Source organism: Ambystoma mexicanum, chromosome 12 (genome assembly GCF_040938575.1).
Source record: "Ambystoma mexicanum isolate Mex_15411 chromosome 12, UKY_AmexF1_1, whole genome shotgun sequence".
Lineage (NCBI taxonomy): Eukaryota > Metazoa > Chordata > Amphibia > Caudata > Ambystomatidae > Ambystoma > Ambystoma mexicanum.
In genome coordinates, this window is record NC_090936.1 from 157470864 (window position 1) to 157492163 (window position 21300).

The following is a 21300-nucleotide window of genomic DNA, read 5'->3' on the forward strand; positions in this document are numbered from 1 at the left end:
AAGAGTCTTGAGTTTGAAAAAAAACACCCCACCCCCGGCCCCCCTGGGGGAAAGCCACCTTACTCCAGCATGCTGCACAGAGCCAATAACGTTTCATTAAATGGGAAAAAGAAATAAAGATAATAAAGAATAAGAAATGGGTATGTAAGGGCTAACTACTGTTGCCTAAAGAGAGCGAGAGAGAGCAGCTCCTCTTAATCTTCAATATCTAAGAAGGACTTGCCTAGCGTCAAAAGGCAAACAAGCGGATGTGTCGATATGTCTGAATGTCTATTGTATCATTAGGGGACAGGACCGCCAAAACCGGTTCATGATATTTCACAGCATTACTAAAGACAGGAGTGTAACCATAGCAGATATATTAACTCCATTCCTCCTGCGAATTAAACCTGTCAGTGTAACATTTGGTATGGTAGATCCACCATTGTTCCCTTTGCGAAAGCCTCTTCGCAGTGTTTGCTAGATGTGTGCCTCTTACTTTCTCAATGGCCCACCATTTTAGGGTATCGGGGTTATGATTAAATTCTAGGAAATGTGCCACAAGCGGAGCATTAAGCTGTTTATTCCTTAGTTTTGATCTATGTTCAGTGATTCTTAATTTCACTGGCCGCAATGTCTTGCCTATGTATGTTTTACCGCAGGGGCATACAATAGCATAGATAACGTTACTGCTATTGCATGTAGTGTGGTCCCACAGGGCCCAAGTCCTCTTATTGATAGTGATGTTTTTACAAGACGTGGTGAGGTTACAATTGCAACATCCCCCACAGGGGTAATGGCCTAGAACTACTGACATACCCCAAAGAGTAGAAATTAATGGTTGTTTCTCCTGTATACTACCCCTATCTTCTTTGCAGATCCAATTTTTTATATTCTTTCCTTTCTTAAAGGCAAACATAGGTTTGGCTAGGGTAGGTAAATTTAGTTGAAGCAAATGCCAATGTTTGGCTATAATCTTGTTTATCTTATTTTGATGTGTGTTGAATGTTAATGCACATACAAGTTGGTCATTTGATGGTCTTTGTTCATTATCTTTTTTAGATAAATCTCCCGGTGTTGGTACCTGGCTCTTTTTTTGGAGTTTCTAAGTAGTTTAGATGGATATCCTCTCTCCTTTAATCTGTTTTCAATAATATTAGATTGTTTTCCAAAGTCCTCTAATTAGGAACAGTTTCGGCAGGCTCTAAGAAACATAAGTAGTTCTAGGCCATTACCACTGTGGGGGATGTTGCAATTGTAACCTCACCACATCTTGTAAAAACATCACTATCAATAAGAGGACTTGGGTCCTGAGGTATCAAGCTACGTGCAATAGCAGAAACGTTATCTATGCTATTGTATGCCCCTGCGGTAAAACATACATAGGCAAGACATCGCGGCCAGTGAAATTAAGAATCACTGAACATGGATCAAAACTAAGGAATAAACAGCTTAATGCTCCGCTTGTGGCACATTACCTAGAATTTAATCATAACCCTGATACCCTAAAATGGTGGGCCATTGAGAAAGTAAGAGGCACAGATCTAGCAAACACTGTGAAGAGGCTTTCGCAAAGGGAACAATGGTGGATCTACCATACCAAATGTTAGACTGACGGTCTTAATTCGCTGGAGGAATGGAGTTAATATATCTGCTATGGTTACACTCCTGTCTTTAGTAATGCTGTGAAATATCATGAACCGGTTTTGGCGGTCCTGTCCCCCTAATGATACAATAGACATTCAGACGTATGGACACATCCGCTTGTTTGCCTTTTGACGCTAGGCAAGTCCTTCTTAGATAGTGACGATTAAGAGGAGCTGCTCTCCCTCTCTTTAGGCAACAGTAGTTAGCCCTTATTTACCCATTTCTTTTTCATTATTATCTTTATTTCTTTTTCCCATTTAATGAAACGTTGTTGGCTCTGTGCAGCACGCTGGGAGTAAGGCGGCTTTCCCCCAGGGAGCCGGGGGTGGGTTTTTTTTTCAAACGGAAGACTTTCCATAAGTTTCTTTAAGATTTATTTATTTATTTTTTCTATCGTAAGGTTTCCACTCTGGTTGAGGATTACCACTAGCTGGGCTGCTTTATTGAGTTTATTTCATTCAATCTATTTTCGTTTTTCACAAAAAAAATGTAATATATTTATTTCCTTTTCCTAATCTACATTAATGATTATACTTTTTATTTTTTGATTAACTTGGGTTGTCCTTACCATTTATCCTTTATCGTATTTCATCTTTATGCATTAGAGAGCGTTTTTGCTAAATTAATCCTGAAGAAATAGTCCATTTTTTGTTTCTATGAGTGTACCCTGAGCTTGGGTTAGACTGAGGAAATGCCTAGTCATCTTTCTATCCCCTTTATGTTTGAAGGAGCAGTTGCGCGATTGGCAGATTAGAAAGCAAGTTCCCCTTTAAAAGGAAGCAGGAAGTAAACCTAATGTCCAGTTCGGAACAACTGACTGCCGCTGTTCTGTTTCTCTGCCGGTTTTCGTGTTCCTGAGTAGGCGAGGCCCTTTTTGAAGCCAGCATTCAAGGTAAGCTAACCTAGGACCTTTTCTCACATACAAATTCTGATGCTAAACAAAGGGCTAAGACCCTTGACTATCCTTCTTCTTTCCCACCACCTTCTCTTTTTTAGTCTAATACCGGTGGGTGAATTTGACAGCGGGGAAGCAAGTGTGTCCCAGTGCGCTGGAACACTTTTTGAAGGTAAAATAAAGCGCCCTTTCTTAGACGAATTCTGTTAAGCAAATGGAAATGGAATTATGCGATATGTAGTTTCACACATTAGAAATAAGTCCATTGACTATTCTTCCTTCTCTTCCCTCTTTCTCTTGGTAGTTTATTTACTGTTGAGCGAATTCGGTAGCAGGGAAGCAAGTGTGCTCCAGCTCAGTAGAAACGTTTTGAAGGAAAATGAGTTTTTTCCTTTGCAAAAATCGGGAAAGATCAAAAGCACAACGGGTCTATACCGTTCTTGTTAATCAGACACGTTTTCTTTGCTAATTAGAGACACACTATGCTTCAGCTAACATTTATCTATTTTATACTATATTTACAGGAATTGTATTTAGTGGAATACTTTGCCTTTGAGGTGGTGCTATAAATATTTCACTCGCTTACTGAACGCTAGTGGAAAGACACAGTGGGAAACCACAGGAATCGGAACTTTTTGCAAAGTTGCAAAAAAACCTTTTTCTAAATGGATGTTTAAAGATACAAATGAGATTGCCTTGCTTTACAGATTTCTTTTAACCCTGGCCCTCTGTATGGTGCACCCTTTGGGGGCTTATAATTGCTTGAACTGACAGGAATGTACAGCAAGAGGGTTTTCTTGGCTTTTATTTGAAGACAGTTGGGGACTTACTTTTTTTCCCCCCGTTTTTTGCATTAGGAGATTAACTAACCCCGAGCATCTTGGGTCTGAGTTTATAACAAAATTGAAGTTTGCTCCCCATTTGTGAAATAACAGTAGCATACTGAGGGAGCTCAGAGATTGTGTTTTTTTAACAATGTTGTTTGTCTGTTTTTAAGCATTATTTAATGTTTAAAATCATGGTGTTTTATATGTTGTAGCACTGATAAAGCCTTTGAATAAGTCTACTAATCGTGAAGAAGACGTTGACCAATGGCTCTGTAAAATCTGGCCAATTGATGTCAAGTCGAAACTATACAAAAGGAAATCCAATGATGAGAGGAATACTAGTAGAATAATCTTTGATACTTATAGTTGATACATAATGGTGGACTGTCAAAGTAGGAATATTACTACTCTAAAAGTTATTTAGAATGTCTCTATACAAACTAGATGTGATTGTGAAGATGAATGGTAGAATGGTGTGTTAGTGATATACACACAGGAGAAATGTCTACACCAATATGCGCTATTTGCACAAAAAAACTTGTTCACAAAAAATGTTGATTGGAAATGAATTGTCTTATTATTCCAAAATGTATTTTATGAAATTGTAACAGAATAAAATGATATATTTTTAATAAGAACACACTCTCTGGTCCTCAGCATGCGCTTTCTGAAACACATTTATTGAATTTTTCAGCACATAGGGCATCCTCTCTGTTTAGTATAAATGCCAGAGTGAACACGCAGTAGTTGCATCATAAAGTGCAATGAAGTGTAGGTAGTTGCTGGTATTAGGTTACAAGCAGGTGCAACAGATGTGTCATAAGAGTGCAATAGAGTTCAGGTAGGCACATTGAGGAGCCTAACCCCATGTTGCATGGCTCCTACAACACAAGGATGCAGAAAGGTCAATCAAGTGGGCACAGGGTGGACATGTAGAAGCACAATACGTTCACACAGCCACATAAATGGAGCAAGGGGGGGGGGGGCAGCTAATAGCAGGGTACAGTAATACTCAGTTACGCCAAGACGCGTCCGGACAGGGAGCAGACAGGGCCCTTAGATGCAGGCCTTTGATCACAAGGGCTGGCTCCCGCCTTCCGATGCTGGTTGTTGACTGATGGTGAGATGGCCAGCCAAAAGCATCGGAAAGGGAAACCAACAGGGCAGCTATGATGTAAGGCCCTGAAAGTGCAGCAAATGCATCGGTAGCACAATGCTGTTTTCAAACTAAACATTTCTTCAAAGAATCATTAGCCACAATTGCATGCAGCACAGCACAAATGCCCAGATGGTGATATTCGGAGGCAGAGTGCCTCGAGGTGCAGGGGGGGCCCAAAACGCCACAGAAGAGACATGTGCCTTACCAAGCCGTTAGTAGCAGGTGATGGGTTAAGAATAATTAATAGTTAGAATTTATTTTGTTACTTGGGACTCCAAGTCCCATAATCCCAGAAGTACTGGGGCGAAGAAGAGGGCTGAAGAGCAGTGCAGGCATGAAGGTCAGGCAATTTGGCTTAACAGTCCACACCTGAGGGAGGTTTAAAAATCTCCCTCAAGTGCAGGCAAGTAAATCCAGTCGTGGTTGGAGACGTAGAAGCCGTTGTAGCAGAATAAGTACTTGCTGGAGCAGGCGGCAGAAGAAAGCATGTTGCTGGCAGAATCCACAGAAGCACGAAGAAAGGAAGCCGGGATTTGCTATCTCTGTATTTCAGTTTCCAATCCTGCATTGGTCCTTTTCCCCCAGTCTGGATTGCAGAGGTTGCGCGGCGGGAAGCATGAAGTCTGAAAGCTTTCCCACATGTGAACCTGATTGCAGAGCTTTCACAGCGAGATGCGTGCAGCAGACCGTGCCAGGAGGCTTGCGTGCTCCAGGGGGTAATGGTGAGCCAAACTCTGTGCCCGTGTGGTGGGACTGAAGGCAACCTGAAGAGATGTGCCAGGTCTAGAAAACACTTGTGGTAGAAGCCCTGCAGCCTGTGATAGAAGCTGAGGTGCTGGTGAGTGTTTCCACACTTTTCTTAGGCTTCAGGCAGTGCAGGCAGGCAACGGTAAACCAGTTGCTTTTCAATCGTGAAGGAGTGAAATTGATGAAAGCTGACCGGAGCATGTCAGACAATGGAGTGCAACGAATGTAGCACTCGCGTATAAGGGAATACATTGTTGAAGGAAGTTTTGAACCTTGCGCAATATAAAAACTGCTTTAACGTTTATAATGGTTGTGTGTCCTTTAAAAGTGAGTTTATCACAAAGACCAAGGCTCAGTAAAGCCCCAACAACTTTGTATCTTGTAAAACCAAGCGCAACACCTCAATAAAGGGAAGAGAGCTAGCATGACCTTGAGCCAAGAGGTGAATCAGCATTATCCTCACCCAAAAGAGACTAAAATAAAGGTCCCTTTGGGAATGACTATTAGAGAATAACTGTTGCTACCAGAGGAAAAGGGGCTGACTTAACATTTTTGAAGGTAGAGCTTGTAAGCAAATGCAAATGACTATGGTTTGAAAGAAACGGCTATTGGTCATGAACTCACGTTGCCAAAATCAATAGAGGTTGAAGTGAATACACCTGGTTGGTGGCTTGACAAAAGACCAGAGTTTTTGAAAAATGGCCCTAGAAGAAAGTTTGTGTTAAAGGAAGACAAAGATATTGCTTATATAAGAGAGCTAAAAAGGCCTTGGTATAAATCTTGTCTTTTCTATAACATTGTGAAGAAATGTTTAAAGCTGTAGAAAAGGTGTTCACCTTTGGAATTGTCAGTGGGACTGAAGCCTCAAAAGCAGAGAAGTGAAAACTACATGGTGTTCATCTGAATAAGTTGGGTCTGGCAGGAGAGTGGACCAGACAGAAGAAGATGTAGAAGACTGGGAGTGGGATATCCAGTTGAAGTTGTGGTGTTTCATGGTGAAAAGCGCTGTGAAAGGAAGTCGTGGAGGAAGTTGGTATGGTTCATGGTGCCAAGAAGGAGGCACTGTGATATTTTCTGAGTCAAGAAGCTATTATTACTTGGTACTACAAGAGAAACACTTCATCCTACTTTTTGAACTGTAATTCCTGGAGGAGAAGGATCTTTTCTGGGTTGAACTGAGAAGTGTTGGTAGTTTACTTCAACAAAACAGACTTTCTCGAACTGTGTTGGAACTCTATTTCAGCCCCAGATTTCCTTGTTGTTTTTTGTTGGATCAGACTTTGATTTAAAGCCTGGGCAAGGGAAATTTGCTAAGGTAATATAGAATTTGAGGGCATTACACAAATCTAAAATGTTTATCTTGTCCAACGCCTATGCTTGTTTGTGTGTAAGTGTGCGAGGGCCAGAAATGTTATGTTGGAGTGGTTTTCCTTTGTTCATTTAGGCAGGGAAATCCCCGTTGGGGTAGGGCAAATGAGGTGCTGAATTTACATTGTGGTTTAATAAAATGGCACTGTTTGAAAAACCCTCTAAAATGTGTCTGCCTCAGCTTTCTGACCCCTCACACTGCACAGACGAGCAAACATTACTCCTGCTCTTCATCAGTTGTACTACCTGCCAGTAAGGAGGCAAATTGACTTTACAACGTACTGCTTTGTCTGCAAAATGTAAGTCTAAATTCATGGCTGGCAAACTGAATATTTACAAACCAGCTTGCCCCTGGTATTCAACCAACGACCATCTCCTTAGCATTTCTAAAATGAGATTACAAGGATGGCCCCAGAAAGAACTCTTCCTGCGAGCCTTTCCCACATAGAAGCCAACTTCAGGTTTCTAAAGGCCCTGAAGATTTTTCAGTTCACCCAATAATCATTTAGTAATCCATCCTTATTCTTAGATTGTTGTTCCCCTTCCCGCCATACCCTCACTGACCTACCCTCCTCCTACTCCTTCAGCTGCAAGATGCCCCTATGATGAGTGCCCTGTTTCTTTGGAATATAGTAGTTTCTAACTCCCATCTCCATCACAAGTTTTGGGATTCATTCGGGACTGATCCTTTCAGTCCTACTCTCTGGCGAATTGGGGACTGGATCCCATTTTGGCACGATCTTCATCACACCGTCTCTGAATCGCTCTTTGCTGGCGCATGCTGAAATCTTTAAAAACTGAAGTCCTCTTTCCTCTAGCTTGCAATGTCCACCCTACCCTCCGTTCCTTGCTCCGTCCTACCTAACCTTGCTCCCATGCCCAAGACTCACAGTATTGGGGTCTTCTTTGATAGCTATGTCTGCCTGCAACACTTAATCACTACGCTGCTGCTTATATAAACCTACTCAATATTCAGAAAATGCGTCCTTTTCTTACTTGCCACTCTTCAAAAACTCTAATGGCCAACCTGGTTCTCTGCAAACTAGACTACTGCTCTACGCCTTTCTCTATGTAGATGAAGGCCTCTTTCATTACCTGTGTTCTCTAAAACCTACCCAGATCTCCTGTCCCCTCCCCACTTCCACCTATTGACCGCATGCTGGATGGCTCTCCATGCACAACCGCTCCTCCAAGTTCCTTCTCTTAGTCTATAAAGTACTCGTATGCCCCGTCCCCTTTCCTCAATCCTTATGGGTGTCCCCCAACATGGGGAGAGTACCGGGACCTTTGGCAGTGAAAAATTGAGCTTCCCCTTTAAATTTAGTACAGCGCGGCCTCGGGCAAGGGAAAGCCTCACTGAGACCACGCTCTCCGGCCCTTCACCTCAGTCCCTTTTTCCGCACGAACGGTGCTGGACCTTGCTGGCCAGGGCAGAGACTTTTAAAAAAACTTTTCTGGCTTGCTCCCCATTCTTTGTTTTTCAATCTTAATTAACCTCCCATCGGTGCCTCGCCTCCCCTGGCGCACTTCTGCTTCAGGAGGATTCACAAGATGTGCTGGAGGGAGATATTTCACACTTCTCCTACGGCACACTTTAAGGACTTTGACTCCAGGACCTCTTGTCAAGACAAGATAGGCCCTTTGTTTGCACGGCTCCTCAGTGCGGCACCCCCTTCCCGTGGGTTGACACATCTAAGGGTTCCTCAGATTCAGGATCTGGCAGGCCTGAGGCCTCTAAGGCTACCGGCTCCCAAGCTGAGGGGCTCAAGGGCCCTACCGGGCTGTCCTCCGAAGGGCGATCAAGTTCGCCCTCTTATTTGACCTGAAGGGGTAAAGGATCGTTGGGTGCTACCGCCAAGAGTCGGTCCTTGGTACGATCCAGCACGACTACCGGCGCATGTGCCGAGGGTGCAGAGCCTATCAGAGTTGGCTCTGAGGTCGTGAGTCGGGGCGTTCGACTACCGACCGAGGGCTCATTGCCTTCGAGTGGTCTCTGAGCTCGACGCTGCTGTTTCGGGTTCAGGACCCAGGAAGGGTCCTCCCATGTCTGAGCATGCACGTGGCTCTAGGCCTTCATGCCCTTCCGCCTAGGCGTGGCATAAGGCCCCAAAATGCCCGATATGCATGTGGTGGAGCCTGCTAGGCCGGCATGTGCCCATGCTCTTGCTCATTGAATAAAAGTTGCAAGAAGGCCCCTTTCCCCTTCCCTCTAGAAGCGGCAGCGGACTGAATGGTACAGCTATTTGGTACCCTCAGGGCTACATCTACCCATCGCAGCCATACGGCTACACGCCTCATGCACTTTGACCAGGAGCCGCAACCCACTGGCCCCTAGGGATCCGGCGTTTAGCGATGATCGCTTCTTTGAGCGCTTCCTCCTCATCATGCTTCCCCCTCAAATGTTGGGGCTCTTGAAGGATGGTGTGAAGGTGATCCTGCAGGTGGTGCCTCTGCAACCTTCTCTGGGTCCTCTGCCTGTGCCTCCCGCGCTATCGGTGCCAGTGCCGATCCCACCCCCAGTCCAGGCCCTACCGGTTGTTCCGACCCCTCCACCTCCTCCTGTACCACCAACGCCTCCCCCTCAACAGCCATTGGACTTTTCTTTGGCTCTGGACCTAGGGGAGACCCGGCTGGCACCTGTGTCCCAGGGCTGGACTCCCCTCGCTCTTTAAAAAAAGAGGGTGGGGCATGACGACTATGATGCCCAGGATGATGAACCATCTGCATACATTAAGGCTTTTCATGACCGCCTTTCGGGGTCTGGTGGAGTTTTTGGAGGTCCATCTCTCTGAGGAAGACCCCAAGGAGTCAGGAATACTAGCAGAGGTTTTTGGCAAGCGCACTATGATCCAGCCTGGCATAACTCTCTAGAAGGATGTCCTGCAGGTGGCGAGATAGGTCTGGGAGAAGCCCAGGGCCAATGCCCAGATGAACAAGAAGTTGGACAGCAGGATCCGGATGACGGCTGGTGAGCCAATCCTGCTGGCCTCCCATCCTCAGCCACATACTTCTTCCTTCTATTCTCAACCATTGTCTTTGTCTTCCTCCTCGGGAGCCACCTCTGGTTGTTTTTTTTTTTTCAAGGAAGACAAGGTTGTTGATTCTTTGGGCAAATGGTGTTCTGCAATATCAGGACTGTATCTGCAGCAGGCCAATGCTGATGCCCTTTTAGCTGCGGCTAACCAGACGCTGTGGTGGAAGCTCAGGAAGTGTTTGCTTGACCTTCTTCTGGAGAGGCAAGCCTCCTTCAAGGCCGGTCTGATGGATGCCCGGGCAGTTGCGCAAGTCCTCATGGAGTCTTTTACAGCCAGCAGAGGGCTGTGCCTGGGGGTTCAGAGGAGGACGGCGTGTATGCATGCCACAAAGTTTACATCAGATGCGCAATAGCCGATCCTGGATCTGCCCTTTGAGGGCGTGGACCTCTTTAATTCGTCAACCAATGACGAGTTGACAAAGAAGAAAACCTCCACTCAAACAGCCAAGTCCTCCGCCATCCTGACAAATCCTGGGCAGAAGTACTTCCCTCTGTCTCAGGGTAGGATCGAATTGAAACCCTGCGCTTTCACCGGCTTCTAGGGATTTCGGGGCCACTGTGCGTAGAGGCCCAACAGGTCGCCCAGCGGCAACCGGAGGAAGCAGCAGAGGACGTTTTTCCGCTCCCCCTCCTCGGCTCTTGCCTCTGACGCCAAGAAACAGTTACGTCATGGTCGGGGAACGCAGCTCCCCAGTAGGGGGCCGACTGGCTCTTTTCCAGAACAGCTGCAAACCTTTTTTCCAGAACCCTTGGATCCTGCTGGGGTCGGTGCGTCTGCAGAGCAGACACTGCTGCTATGCGGATCGCACGGCAACTGAACAAAACGGCAACCCGAATCCGCTCGTCAAGGCACCAGGCATCTATGTCCTGGGAAGAATAGCCGTGGACGCAGACAAGATGGCCGCTCCAAGGCACGAAGGATCTGGACTGATTGAGATCCCAACGGTAGATGCAGCGGTGTGAGGAGCGCAGAACTCAAGGATAAAAGGGATCAAGGAAGCGCCCATCTGGCAAAACAGCAGCGGGCAGCCAGAATATCCCTGCAAACTGAAAGTGAATGCCAGCTCCCACGGAACGCCACACATGGATGAGGAAAGTAGGTCCGTGCGACACTGAACGGCACCAAGGAAATCTGTCCAAACTGGCCAGGGCGCCTACAGAGCGGACATTGCTGCACTGCAGATTGCATTGCAATAGAACGAATCAGCACATGAAAACCGCCTTCCAAGGCTTAATGCAGCCACGTCTTGAGGAGGAGAGTAGCAATGAGACAGTGAGAGGCATAGGGTGTGCCAAAGGTAATTGGTCACCACACAAAGTGGAGGAGTGATTGGCAAAAGGAAAAGAGGGGTCTGCCGTGGCAGCCCAGTAAAGTAGACTGCTTAACGATACAAAAGACTGGAACGAGCCAGGGCCCCAGGAAGCAACGGAGTTAAGTAATAAGCGCATGAAGGCGCACAAGGTAGCCCCCAGGAAACACAACGAGAGGAGGTGAGAAGAGCCTGCTGGAACTAAGGGCTCAATAGTGCAACTCCGTGATCTAGACATTTGCAACCATAGAACGGGGCCCCAACTGCTGAAGCTAGTTCTACGCCAGGCTCCTGTGCTGCTCTGGCAAGCGTGCTACTGCCACAAAAGGCCCAAGAACTATACGGCCAAGAGTGACGGTTGCATGACACGACACTCAACGGCGCAGGAGAAGCAATGTACACTGGGGCGGGGGAGAAATACCCCTGTGAAAGAAGGCATTACGCCTATTGAGAACTACAACCGGGTGGCATATAGAGGACCGCTGTTAATGGACACATTGCCACCGAGCATCGAAGGAGCACCAATAACTGGGGTGGTACTCTGGCAAGTGCATCTGGGTGGCCCCAGTACTGAACCAAGTGCTAACGAACTGAAGCGAGTCTGTACAACTTGAAAACTCAGATCCTAGTTATCCGAGGCGAGGACATCCAAAGTGACTGGGATGGCATTCATACAACTCAAAACGAAGCGGAAACAGCCCCCCATGGAGGATTACACAAAAACCCCACAACCGACGGACGGAGCCAGAAGCAAAGCCAGAAAACCCACAGACGGACACGGTGCCTGGGCATAGTGATCAGCAAATCCTGGAGGCGATAGCAGACCTAAAGGTTGCATGGGAGACTAAACTAGATGCAGCCATGACCAACCTTAAAACATCCCTCGAATTCAAGATCGATACAGTACAGGTGGACGTTAACCTACTGCGACAAGACGTAAGAGCGAGAGCGGAACACACAGGCGAGCTGGAGAAAGAAGTCAAATCGAATACGACCGCCTGTGCAGCAAATCCTGCGGGGATCCACACACTATGCCAACAGGTGTGCAACCTGGAAAACAGAGCTGAGGAGGCCGAAGGACGGGCCCGCAGAAACAATATATGCATAATTGGGCTCCCGAAGGCGAGGAGGGATCTAAACCATGCTGCTGCAAGAAATCTGAGGAGCGCTCACACCGGGATTTGCGGTGGAGAGCACACCGCGCATTAACAAGGAGACCAGCGCCAGGAGCCCCCCCCCCCCAAGGCCGATCACAGCCAAGATATTAAACTATCGAGACAGGGCAAGAATCCTGGAACATTTCCAAAAAGGGGGCACAATACAGAGAGCTTATGCGTCAATAACGGCATACCCGAACTATACTCTCCAGGTGCAAAGACAGCGACTAAACTTTAGAACAGTAAAGAGGAGGTTACGCGAAGCAAGCTACAAATACATGCTGATGTACCCGGCGAAGCTGAAAGTGGATTCTCAGAATGGCCCGCCAGGACTGAACGATCGGCGAGATGGCGGAACGGAGGATGGAAGCCACGATCACAAAAACTGAGGTGCTGTATAAACAAGACATTGGGACTTGAATATAGATCGGCATATGGCAGTCGGAAGAATAGCAGGGAATACGGGCGGGCAAGGCACACAGTAGTATAAATGCGGGAGGCACGGAGGATCCAACTAGCACCCCATTAGATAGACTAGTTGGGTTGCCGGTATTGTGGCAACCCCCTGCTGTGTTCCTATCACCGGCATAACCAGGGTAGGAATAGATGCGGAAAAGCCTGAGACCCAGGGATGGAGCTGGGCAACAGTTGGGGTTGGGGAGGGATGGACGGAGGGAGGGAGGGGGAGGGATGGGAGTTGGGGAGTTTGTAGTCTGGTTAGTTGGGGACCAAGCTTATATCCACGTGCTGCTGCGCGTTAGGTGGAAGATTGGGGAGGACGGAGGCGGGAAGGATGATGGATAAAGGATGGGAGATCTTAAAATAGCGACCTGGAATGTTGGGGGACTTAATAGTTATCTGAAGAGAAACAAGGTCATGATATATTTGAGAAGGCAGAAAATAGAAATAGCCTCTCTTCAGAAAACCCACCGCATAAAAGAAAAACTAGAGGTGATACGGAGAAAATGGAGGGGGACTATTATTGGGACAAAGTATTCGGCACATGCCAGGGGGGGTAATCACTTGGATTGCGCCACATGTACCCTTCCAGGTACTGCAGTCCACAGTGGAGTCAGATGGGAGAATGGTGGAGATACAGGGAATGCTGGAAAACGGGGAGGTGTGTATCATTAACACATGTCCTTAATCGGGACACAGTGGCCTACTTTAAGGCCCTCTACGGTAAAGTCAGCCCGCACCTAGGAGGTACGGTCATATGGGGAGGAGACTTTAACTGCACGCTGGACCCCAGCGTTGACAGATCGGACAAGATTGTCGAGCCTACCCCCGCAGCCAAAACCCTGAAGGCCCTGCTGGGCGACTTCCAACTGGAAGATATATGGAGACTGCACCACCCACATGACAGACATTACTCTCGCTACTCGGCCCCACAAAATCTTTACACACGACTAGATTGTGTTTGTCAGCACGTTTCTCACAGGTGAGATGAGGTTGGAATATAAAGCGAGGGTCCTGTCGGACCACTCACCCCTGATTCTAACATGGCATCAGCCCCCCAGAACTAAGATCTCAACATGGTGGCTTGGAGCCGAAGCACTGAAAGACAGAGTTCCGGGAGGACCTTAGGGAGGAAATAGAATATTTTGAAAACACTGGGAATGTAGCAACAGAATGCACCCTGTGGGAGGCATTTAAGGTGGTGGTGAAGGGGGCAGCTATATCAAAATCCAAAGGTCTCCAGGGAGACATAACAAAAGAGTTGCAGGAAACGGTAAGATACCTGGCGCATGCCCACCAATTGATCTACGGCCACATTAACAATAGCAAATTAGGTAGTGCTACTCCATGACCCAGACCAGAGATCTTGTGCGACTTTTGTTTGGGAAAATGAGACATTGTATCAACTGTCAAAATCTCCCAAAAAAATATCTTGCACTGTGTGGTCCAATGTCAATACGCAGCATCTGTACAACATCCAACTGTTTTACTCCATTATTTTGTCATTTACTTCATTTTATGCAAGCAGAAAGAGCCAATGGGTTTTTCTTATGGAATTACCTTGTGACATTAGGCCCATACACTGTTTTTATTAACAGTAATGAGCCTTTCCTTACAGTCTTCTTTTGTAATAATCCACCTTACATAAACACTATTTTCCAAGTGCTTGCATAATTTTCCAAAACAAACACGCCCATCCCACTTACATAATGAAATGGGAGCCCCCACATTTTCGAGCCATAGTTGTCAATGCTTTTCTCAATCATGGCTTGTGCCCGTTTGGAGGTCTGGACTTGTGCTGTCCTTCCAGAACAGCTTTGTTTTACTGAGTAAAACTGTGTTGCCTAGCAACCGCCAGGCAGTGTCTACGTTGTGTTTTATATAGTTGAGCACTCCCAGCCCTACCCCAAGACAACACGCATGCGCGTTAGGGAGCCATTATTAGTGTTGCCAACGGAGCAGCTGTACAGTAAGTCTGCTCCTTGGAGTTTTTCAATGTATGCTTTTTTGGAACACGCTGCTCTAACGGAATATTAGATCTATGCACGTTCGGTCCTCTGCATGCACTAGATCAGTTTCACGGATAAGTTAGTCACAAAAACTTCTTGCTGCTTTAACTGAGGATAGGTAGGTATCGCTGCTAAAACACGCTGCACGTTATTTGTAATTTTGTTCCTTGAAGCATGTTAAATTGTGCGATTGAAAGAACTACGTATGCATACTTATTGCATTGCACCCATTCCTTCAGAGTGCTTGTGCTGGAGGATTTTTAAACTCCAGTACGCCTGAGTACTTATTGTAGTTGGGGCTATATTGATTGTTGAACTACGTTACACTATGATACGTAATTGACAACTTGCAATCACTGTATTGTTTTCCTTGCCACCTACCTTCAGCAAGGCAGGGCATGATACATCTTCCTCCCGGCATTTATTAATTTGCTAATACGTGTGCATTGTCATCCAGCACACAGGCATTCCGGCTACTGGGAAACGTCTCCCAGCAGCCCGGCACCTCATTTAGAGAAACGTCCGGTGCTTCAGCGCCAGTGCTTCTGCGGCAAGCCGGTCTTTGCTAGTCCTCACCGTCTCTCTGCGTTTTCGGTCAGGAAACCTTTCTCATCCCTCAGAACTAGCACAAGTAAGCCATGGGGTACCCTAAAGTCATTCAACTTCTGACACAGGCAACACGAGTGCACACACTAAATAAAGTTAATCAATATGTGGACAATACACTGAAAGAAATTGTGGAAACCCTTGGGCCAACTGTTTACCTGCCGCTACATACACGGAGGGATGTAAGAGAGGAAACAAGGTGCAAAACACGTCTGCTACCAGTAATTGAATTAGAGGCATCAAACGTGATTAACAAAGAGGAAGAATCCCCAATAAAGGAACCCCCATGTTAAATACAACAAAGTGCTCTGACATCAAGATAGCCCAACTAAACACCAGGTCGCTCAATTATGCCCAGAATCTACATGATTACATAACCCAGGAGAACTTAGACATTCTATGTCTAACCGATTCCTGACTCCAGGAGCCAGCAGCCCCCATAATTGATCTTGCAGTACCCCAATGGTATAACATCTTCTATTGGAACAGAGACCTACGGAAGGGTGGAGGGGTTGCTATAATAGCTAAAAGCGAGCTACACCTGTTTCCGTCGCCCATCTATCACTGTCACGGGTGTGAGACCCTTTTACTTAAAATAACACCAACTAAAAACAATTGTGTAAACATCATAGCACTTAATCAACCGTCCTCTTTGACCACAGACTTCAACAAAGATTTAGTACAGATACTAAATACCCTAAAGGGGCCCAATACAGGGACTGTGGGACTGGGAGATCGTAATAGATGGAGGTGAAACAGCAAAGACAAGGAAGCCATCACTCTAGAAAAAGACCTAAAGTCTTTTTGGTGGTCAACAACGAACCTACTACTGACAAGGGAAACCAACTAGACTGGGTAATCTCCAGCATTGTGGATATCATGACACAACAAACAATCCCCTGCACATGGTCCGACCACTATAAAATTGAACAAAAAATGACACCAAAAAGCAACACCAACAAATTGTATAATGCACCTAAAAATTTTTTTCAGTAGAAACTTTAAAAACCTCACACCTGAGACTTTAACGGCAACTCTTAATTAAAAACATCATGACTTCGACCTCAGATGATGATTTTTGCGAGGAGATCGTAGCATTGTATAACCGCCAATTCCAAAAAAATTGTTGATTCACTGGCCCCTATGAAGCAAAGACAGGTTAGACCAAATGCAAACCACCAAAAATGATTCAATGAAGAAACCAATAAATTGAAAAAAGTAAAAAGGAAACTAGAAAGATGGTGGCTAAAAGATCCAACTGATAACAAGCAAAAATGAAAAGAGCTAGACAAGCAATATAAAGAATAATTGATTGAAACAAACTTTTTTAACAATCAAATCTCTGCAGCCTTCAACTCTATGGGCAAGCTCTTTCAGATCCTGAATTCAGTGGAAAAACCACCATCCCTTTCACCTCCTTTTCAACCCTCACAGGAAGACTGTGAAGGTCCAACTCTCTTTCATAACAAAAATTCAAAAAGCTTACAAGGCCATAGGCCTATGTCAGGTGTCCACCCAAGCAGTCTCTTCCATGAGAGAACTAGATCCCATCACTTTAAGTGGGGCACAAATTTAAGTTTAACCCACTCTCTTTATAGGATATGAAGAAGCTTCTCTCCTCTGTCAGACAACTTGTTCAAAGAACATCCTGCCCCCAAAAATCATCTTGGGAAATATAGATATATTTGCTCCATTCTTCTGTAGAATGGTTAATGCCTCTTTTAGAGATAAAAAGGTTCCAGCAGCAATCCAAGTGGTCACTGTTACACCACTAGTAAAAAAAACAGGACTTGATCAACAGGATCCAACAAACCTCTGCCCGATAACCATCTGCAGCCTATTACTAAAGATATTAGACAAAGCAGCGACTAAACAACTCCAAGCTTATGTGCATCAAAGTAACCTGCTTCCCTCTCAATTCTGGTTTTAGAAGTTCGCACAGCACCGAGACTGCTCTGCTCGTCCTCCAGACCAGAATGCTGAATATTTTGGACAAGGGTAAGGCTGATATGCTGAAAACTTGGATTTATCAGCAGCTTTTGATCTGCTTGACCATCAAACTTCAAGAGGCACTGGAAAAATCAGGAAATTGTTCTCAGATGTCTATAGACTGGGTTTCCTCTTTTCTCACAGAACAAAGCTCCAAAATACACTGGGAAGGTGAGTTCTCTAAGCCCATATACATAAACTGTGGTGTACCCAAGTGGGCAAGTTTGTCCCCGCTTTTTATTTAACCTGTACCTTTGCTACCTTTTGCACCCTTCTTAACAATTTACGAGTGCTATTTACCAACTTCGCAGATGACACCCTGGTTGAACTAAGTGGGAGTCATAGCATAGACAGCACTAGGGTCGCAAACATCTACAATGTAATTGTGGTATGGATGAAAGCGAACTGGCTTTGTTTAAATAATAGCAAAACAGAGCTCATGATATTCGGCTACCCCCAGGCCAGGACCAAACTTAACTCGGACTATGCCTCGCTCAGCATAAAAAACTCAAACACTGGTCTCCGATAAAGTCAAAATCTTAGGTGTCTATCTAGAGCCATCTCTCGGGGCGAGGCCCATCTAGCATACCTAAAAAAATAAAAATTAAAAAAAAAATAAATAAATAAAAAAAACTGTCCTAAATGAAAAATAAACAGCACTACCATCGCTAGAGCCACAATTCTCTCAAGGCTGGACTACAGAAATGCCCTACTACTCGGAGCAAATAAAGGCTGTATAATCCAATACCAGACCATTCAGAATAATGCGGTGAGAGCCATCAGAAGGAAAACTAGGAGGGACCACATCGCCGAAGATGGGGAAATCGATCCACTTCATAACCGTGGACAACCGTATTACCTTCAAAGCTGTTTCAATTGTACACCAGTGCCTCTATGGCTCCGCTCCAGCATACTTAAAAGAGCAAATAACCTCATATGAGCCAGGTCGGTTTCTGAGATCAAATGCTCAAGGATTGGTGAAAATCATATGCATCAAAAAAGCAAATGGATTAGGGCGATCCTTTCCAGTTAAAGCAGCAGCAAAGTGGAATGAACTCCAGGCCTCATTAAGGCTACAATCCAACATCTCGATTTTCAAAAAGAAACAGCAAACATTACTATTTGGATAAAGTCCAGACTGTCCAACCAGGAAGCTATGCCATCTTCATCCCGTCTTATTTGTTCGAAGGGATTGTGTCCTCTGACGTATTCTACATCTATGACAGGTAATCGCCACAGCTGTGCTGCTTCGGAACATTTTTGGCGTCTGCGTCCTGCGTCGATGTCAATACGCTGTCCCTCGAGGGCCTCTGTTGAGCCAACATCACCGGATGTTATAAGTAGGACGCACGACGCCGTAGCCTCGGTTCTGTTTTTTCCGCAAACGTGTTCGCTTCGGAATCTCTGCGCGCCTCGGTTCTTCTCCTGATTGAATCGGTTCTTCGAACTTGGTTGTTGGTTGTTTGTGGAGATATCATGTCTTAGTCTTCTACCCCGCAGTCGGGCTTCAAGAAGTGTAGGGACTGCGGTTCCAAGATGTCGCTTACGGACCCACATGATGTCTGCCTCTGGAGCCTTGGCGAGGACCACGCCACCAATGACTGTGATGAATGCCAGTCTGTGATGTCGAAGGCCTTGCGGGAGTGTAAGAAGCTGACTGTAGGTAGGGTTTCCAAACCCCGAAAGTCGAAATGCGCTGGGCTTTCGACCGACGATTCGAGGGGCGACTCGCTGCGTCGGCTTAAGTCCAGGGGGTCTCAGTCCCAGAGTGGTTCCCGCTATTCCTCTGCCTCTTCTAGGCAATCTAGGAAGCAACGTCATCGGTCGCCTTCCCCGTCCTCGTCCGAGGACTATGCCAGATGGCGGGTAGCTTGTCCCAACAAGCGGTAATCTCCGGCAGAATGGGACGCATTTCGCAAGGAGATGGAGATTTTTGAATTGCAGGACTCCGTTCCGTCCGCGCCTTCAAGAGAAGCCGGCAAGAAACGCGCTAGGGCCACCACTCGCATGCCTTCTGGTTCGGGCGGCTGGCATGATCATCTGGAGCCGTCGAGGTGCCGATCGGACAAGGTGGATCGCTCTAGCCATGCCCGTGCCAGGTCCCGGTCCTCGACGCCTTCGAGACCGTCAGAGCCTGTGAGGCCTTCTAAGAAGGCATAGGCGCCATGTCCGTCGAGGGGCTCTCTCGAGGCTCCGCCTATGAGGAAGTCATCAATGCCATTGGCGCCGAGGCCGTTGAAGGACACGCTCGGGGCTCCGGCCTCGAAGCCGTTGTTGAAGCGGTCGGCCCCTCGCTCGGCGTAGACGCTGATTCCGTCGACTCCTTTTGAGGAGGCTTTATCGGAGGTGCCCCGGAGACAGGTGGAAACCCCGAGGAAGGCACTGAGTAAGTCAGTGAGGCCTGTGTTTGAGCCTTTTTCTGTACCCTCATCTAGGGATTTATTCCAGCCTTTGGATTATATCTCGGAGGTGGATGAAGGGTCAGATGTGGAAGTGTTTGTCCCTCCTGAGGTTCCTGGACATAGCCAGATGGAAGACCTGTGTCAATCCTTGCATGACGCCAGTGGTCTGGACACCTCCCCGGAGGTTGAATTTGGCAGGCCTGATCCTGTTACACACGCCGAGTCTTCGTACAGGCGTCTCATGTCGAGGGGGACAGAGTACTTTGGGTGGTCTGCTCCACCTGTGGATTTTCTGCAGGATGACTTGTTAGATATTTTGGACCAAGGTCCACCCACTGACCCGGTGTTGTCATTTCATATGGCCTTACAAAGAAGGGTGACGGCGGCTTGGACTGCTCCGGAGAGTCTTCCGGCAGTGAATAAGTTGTTGCCGAAAAAATACTGTCCAGCCAGTGGCGACCCAGCTACTTGTTTGCACCCCACTCCGGAGAGTTTGGTGGTGCAGGCGGCAACAGCCCCAGCGAAGCAGGCGGCGTACCCTACCATCCCTCCTGATAGGGACGACAAGCGCTTCAACGGTTGGGCGAAGAAAGTATCTTCATCTGGGGGGTATGGCTTTAAAGGCAGCCAACTCTGTTTGTGCCTTGGCCAGATTAATTCACTCTCTGTGCAATTGTGTATCTTTGGCTGCTGAACATATTCCCGAAGGGGAGGAACAGGATGTTTTTCTTGCCCTCGTTCAGGATGGCAAGGATGCTGTGTGTGAATACGTTCAGTCGGGTGTGGATGAGGCAGATTGTGTCAGCCGGTCCATGTCGGCGAGCACCATGATGCGCAGGTTTGCGTGGTTGCAGAAGTCAGGGTTTGCTCCTGATGTACAGTTCCCGCTTCTCAACATGCCCTTTGATGGTGACCATCTTTTTGGCAGCAAGGCTGACGAGAGCCATGGGAGGTTGCAGACCTCCAAAGCTGCAGCGAAGTCGTTGAGCGCTGCAGTTCGCCAACCTCTGCCTTTTCGTCCTAGGGGACAGCAATGGAGGGGAGGTTCCTTTCGATACTACTCTACCTTTGGTAGATGAGGGGAGCTGCCAGTCAAAGGGGCCAACGTAGGAGTACCAGAGGTGGAAAACAAGGTACTTGAGGCGCCAAGGCTGCTCGGGCAGTTGCCTCTTTGCCCTCAGGCACTGCCGCAGCCGCTTCAGCTCAGTCATGAGGCCATGTTCCATGGTTCGCCGGTTGGGGGGAAGGGGGGGTGTAGGCTGGCGTAACATCTTGTAGAATGGCGTGCCATTACTTCAGATGTGTGGGTTCTGGAGATCATAGCCCACGTCTACTGTCTTCCTTTACGGCAGAGGCCTCGCGACAATCCACCAGGGAAGCTCTTTGGAAGAGTCTGGATGCGCTCCTTGTGCCGGAAATCAAATCCCTGCTGGAGAAAGGCGCCATAGAACTGGTGCCTGTAGCGGAGAGGAACGAGGGATGGTATTCCCCATATTTTTTGATCCTGAAAAAAGACTGGGGATTGAGACCCATCATGGACTTGCGTGGTTTGAACAAGCTCCTCAGGAAGGACAAGTTCAAGATGGTTACTCTCTCAAGTCATCCAGGCCCTTCAACTTCAGGACTGGTTGGTGTCTCTCGACCTCAAGGATGCTTACTTTCATGTGCCAATTCATCCCAAGCACAGGAAGTACCTGAGGTTCGCGGTTGGC

The 21300-nt window shown here is 46.9% G+C and overlaps 1 protein-coding gene across 2 annotated transcripts in view; it reads left to right on the forward strand.

Moving 5' to 3' along the window:
• The window catches only part of ARFGAP3 (ARF GTPase activating protein 3), an 840898-nt gene that overhangs the window by 118479 nt on the left and 701119 nt on the right, over positions 1-21300 (forward strand). The window lies entirely within an intron of this gene.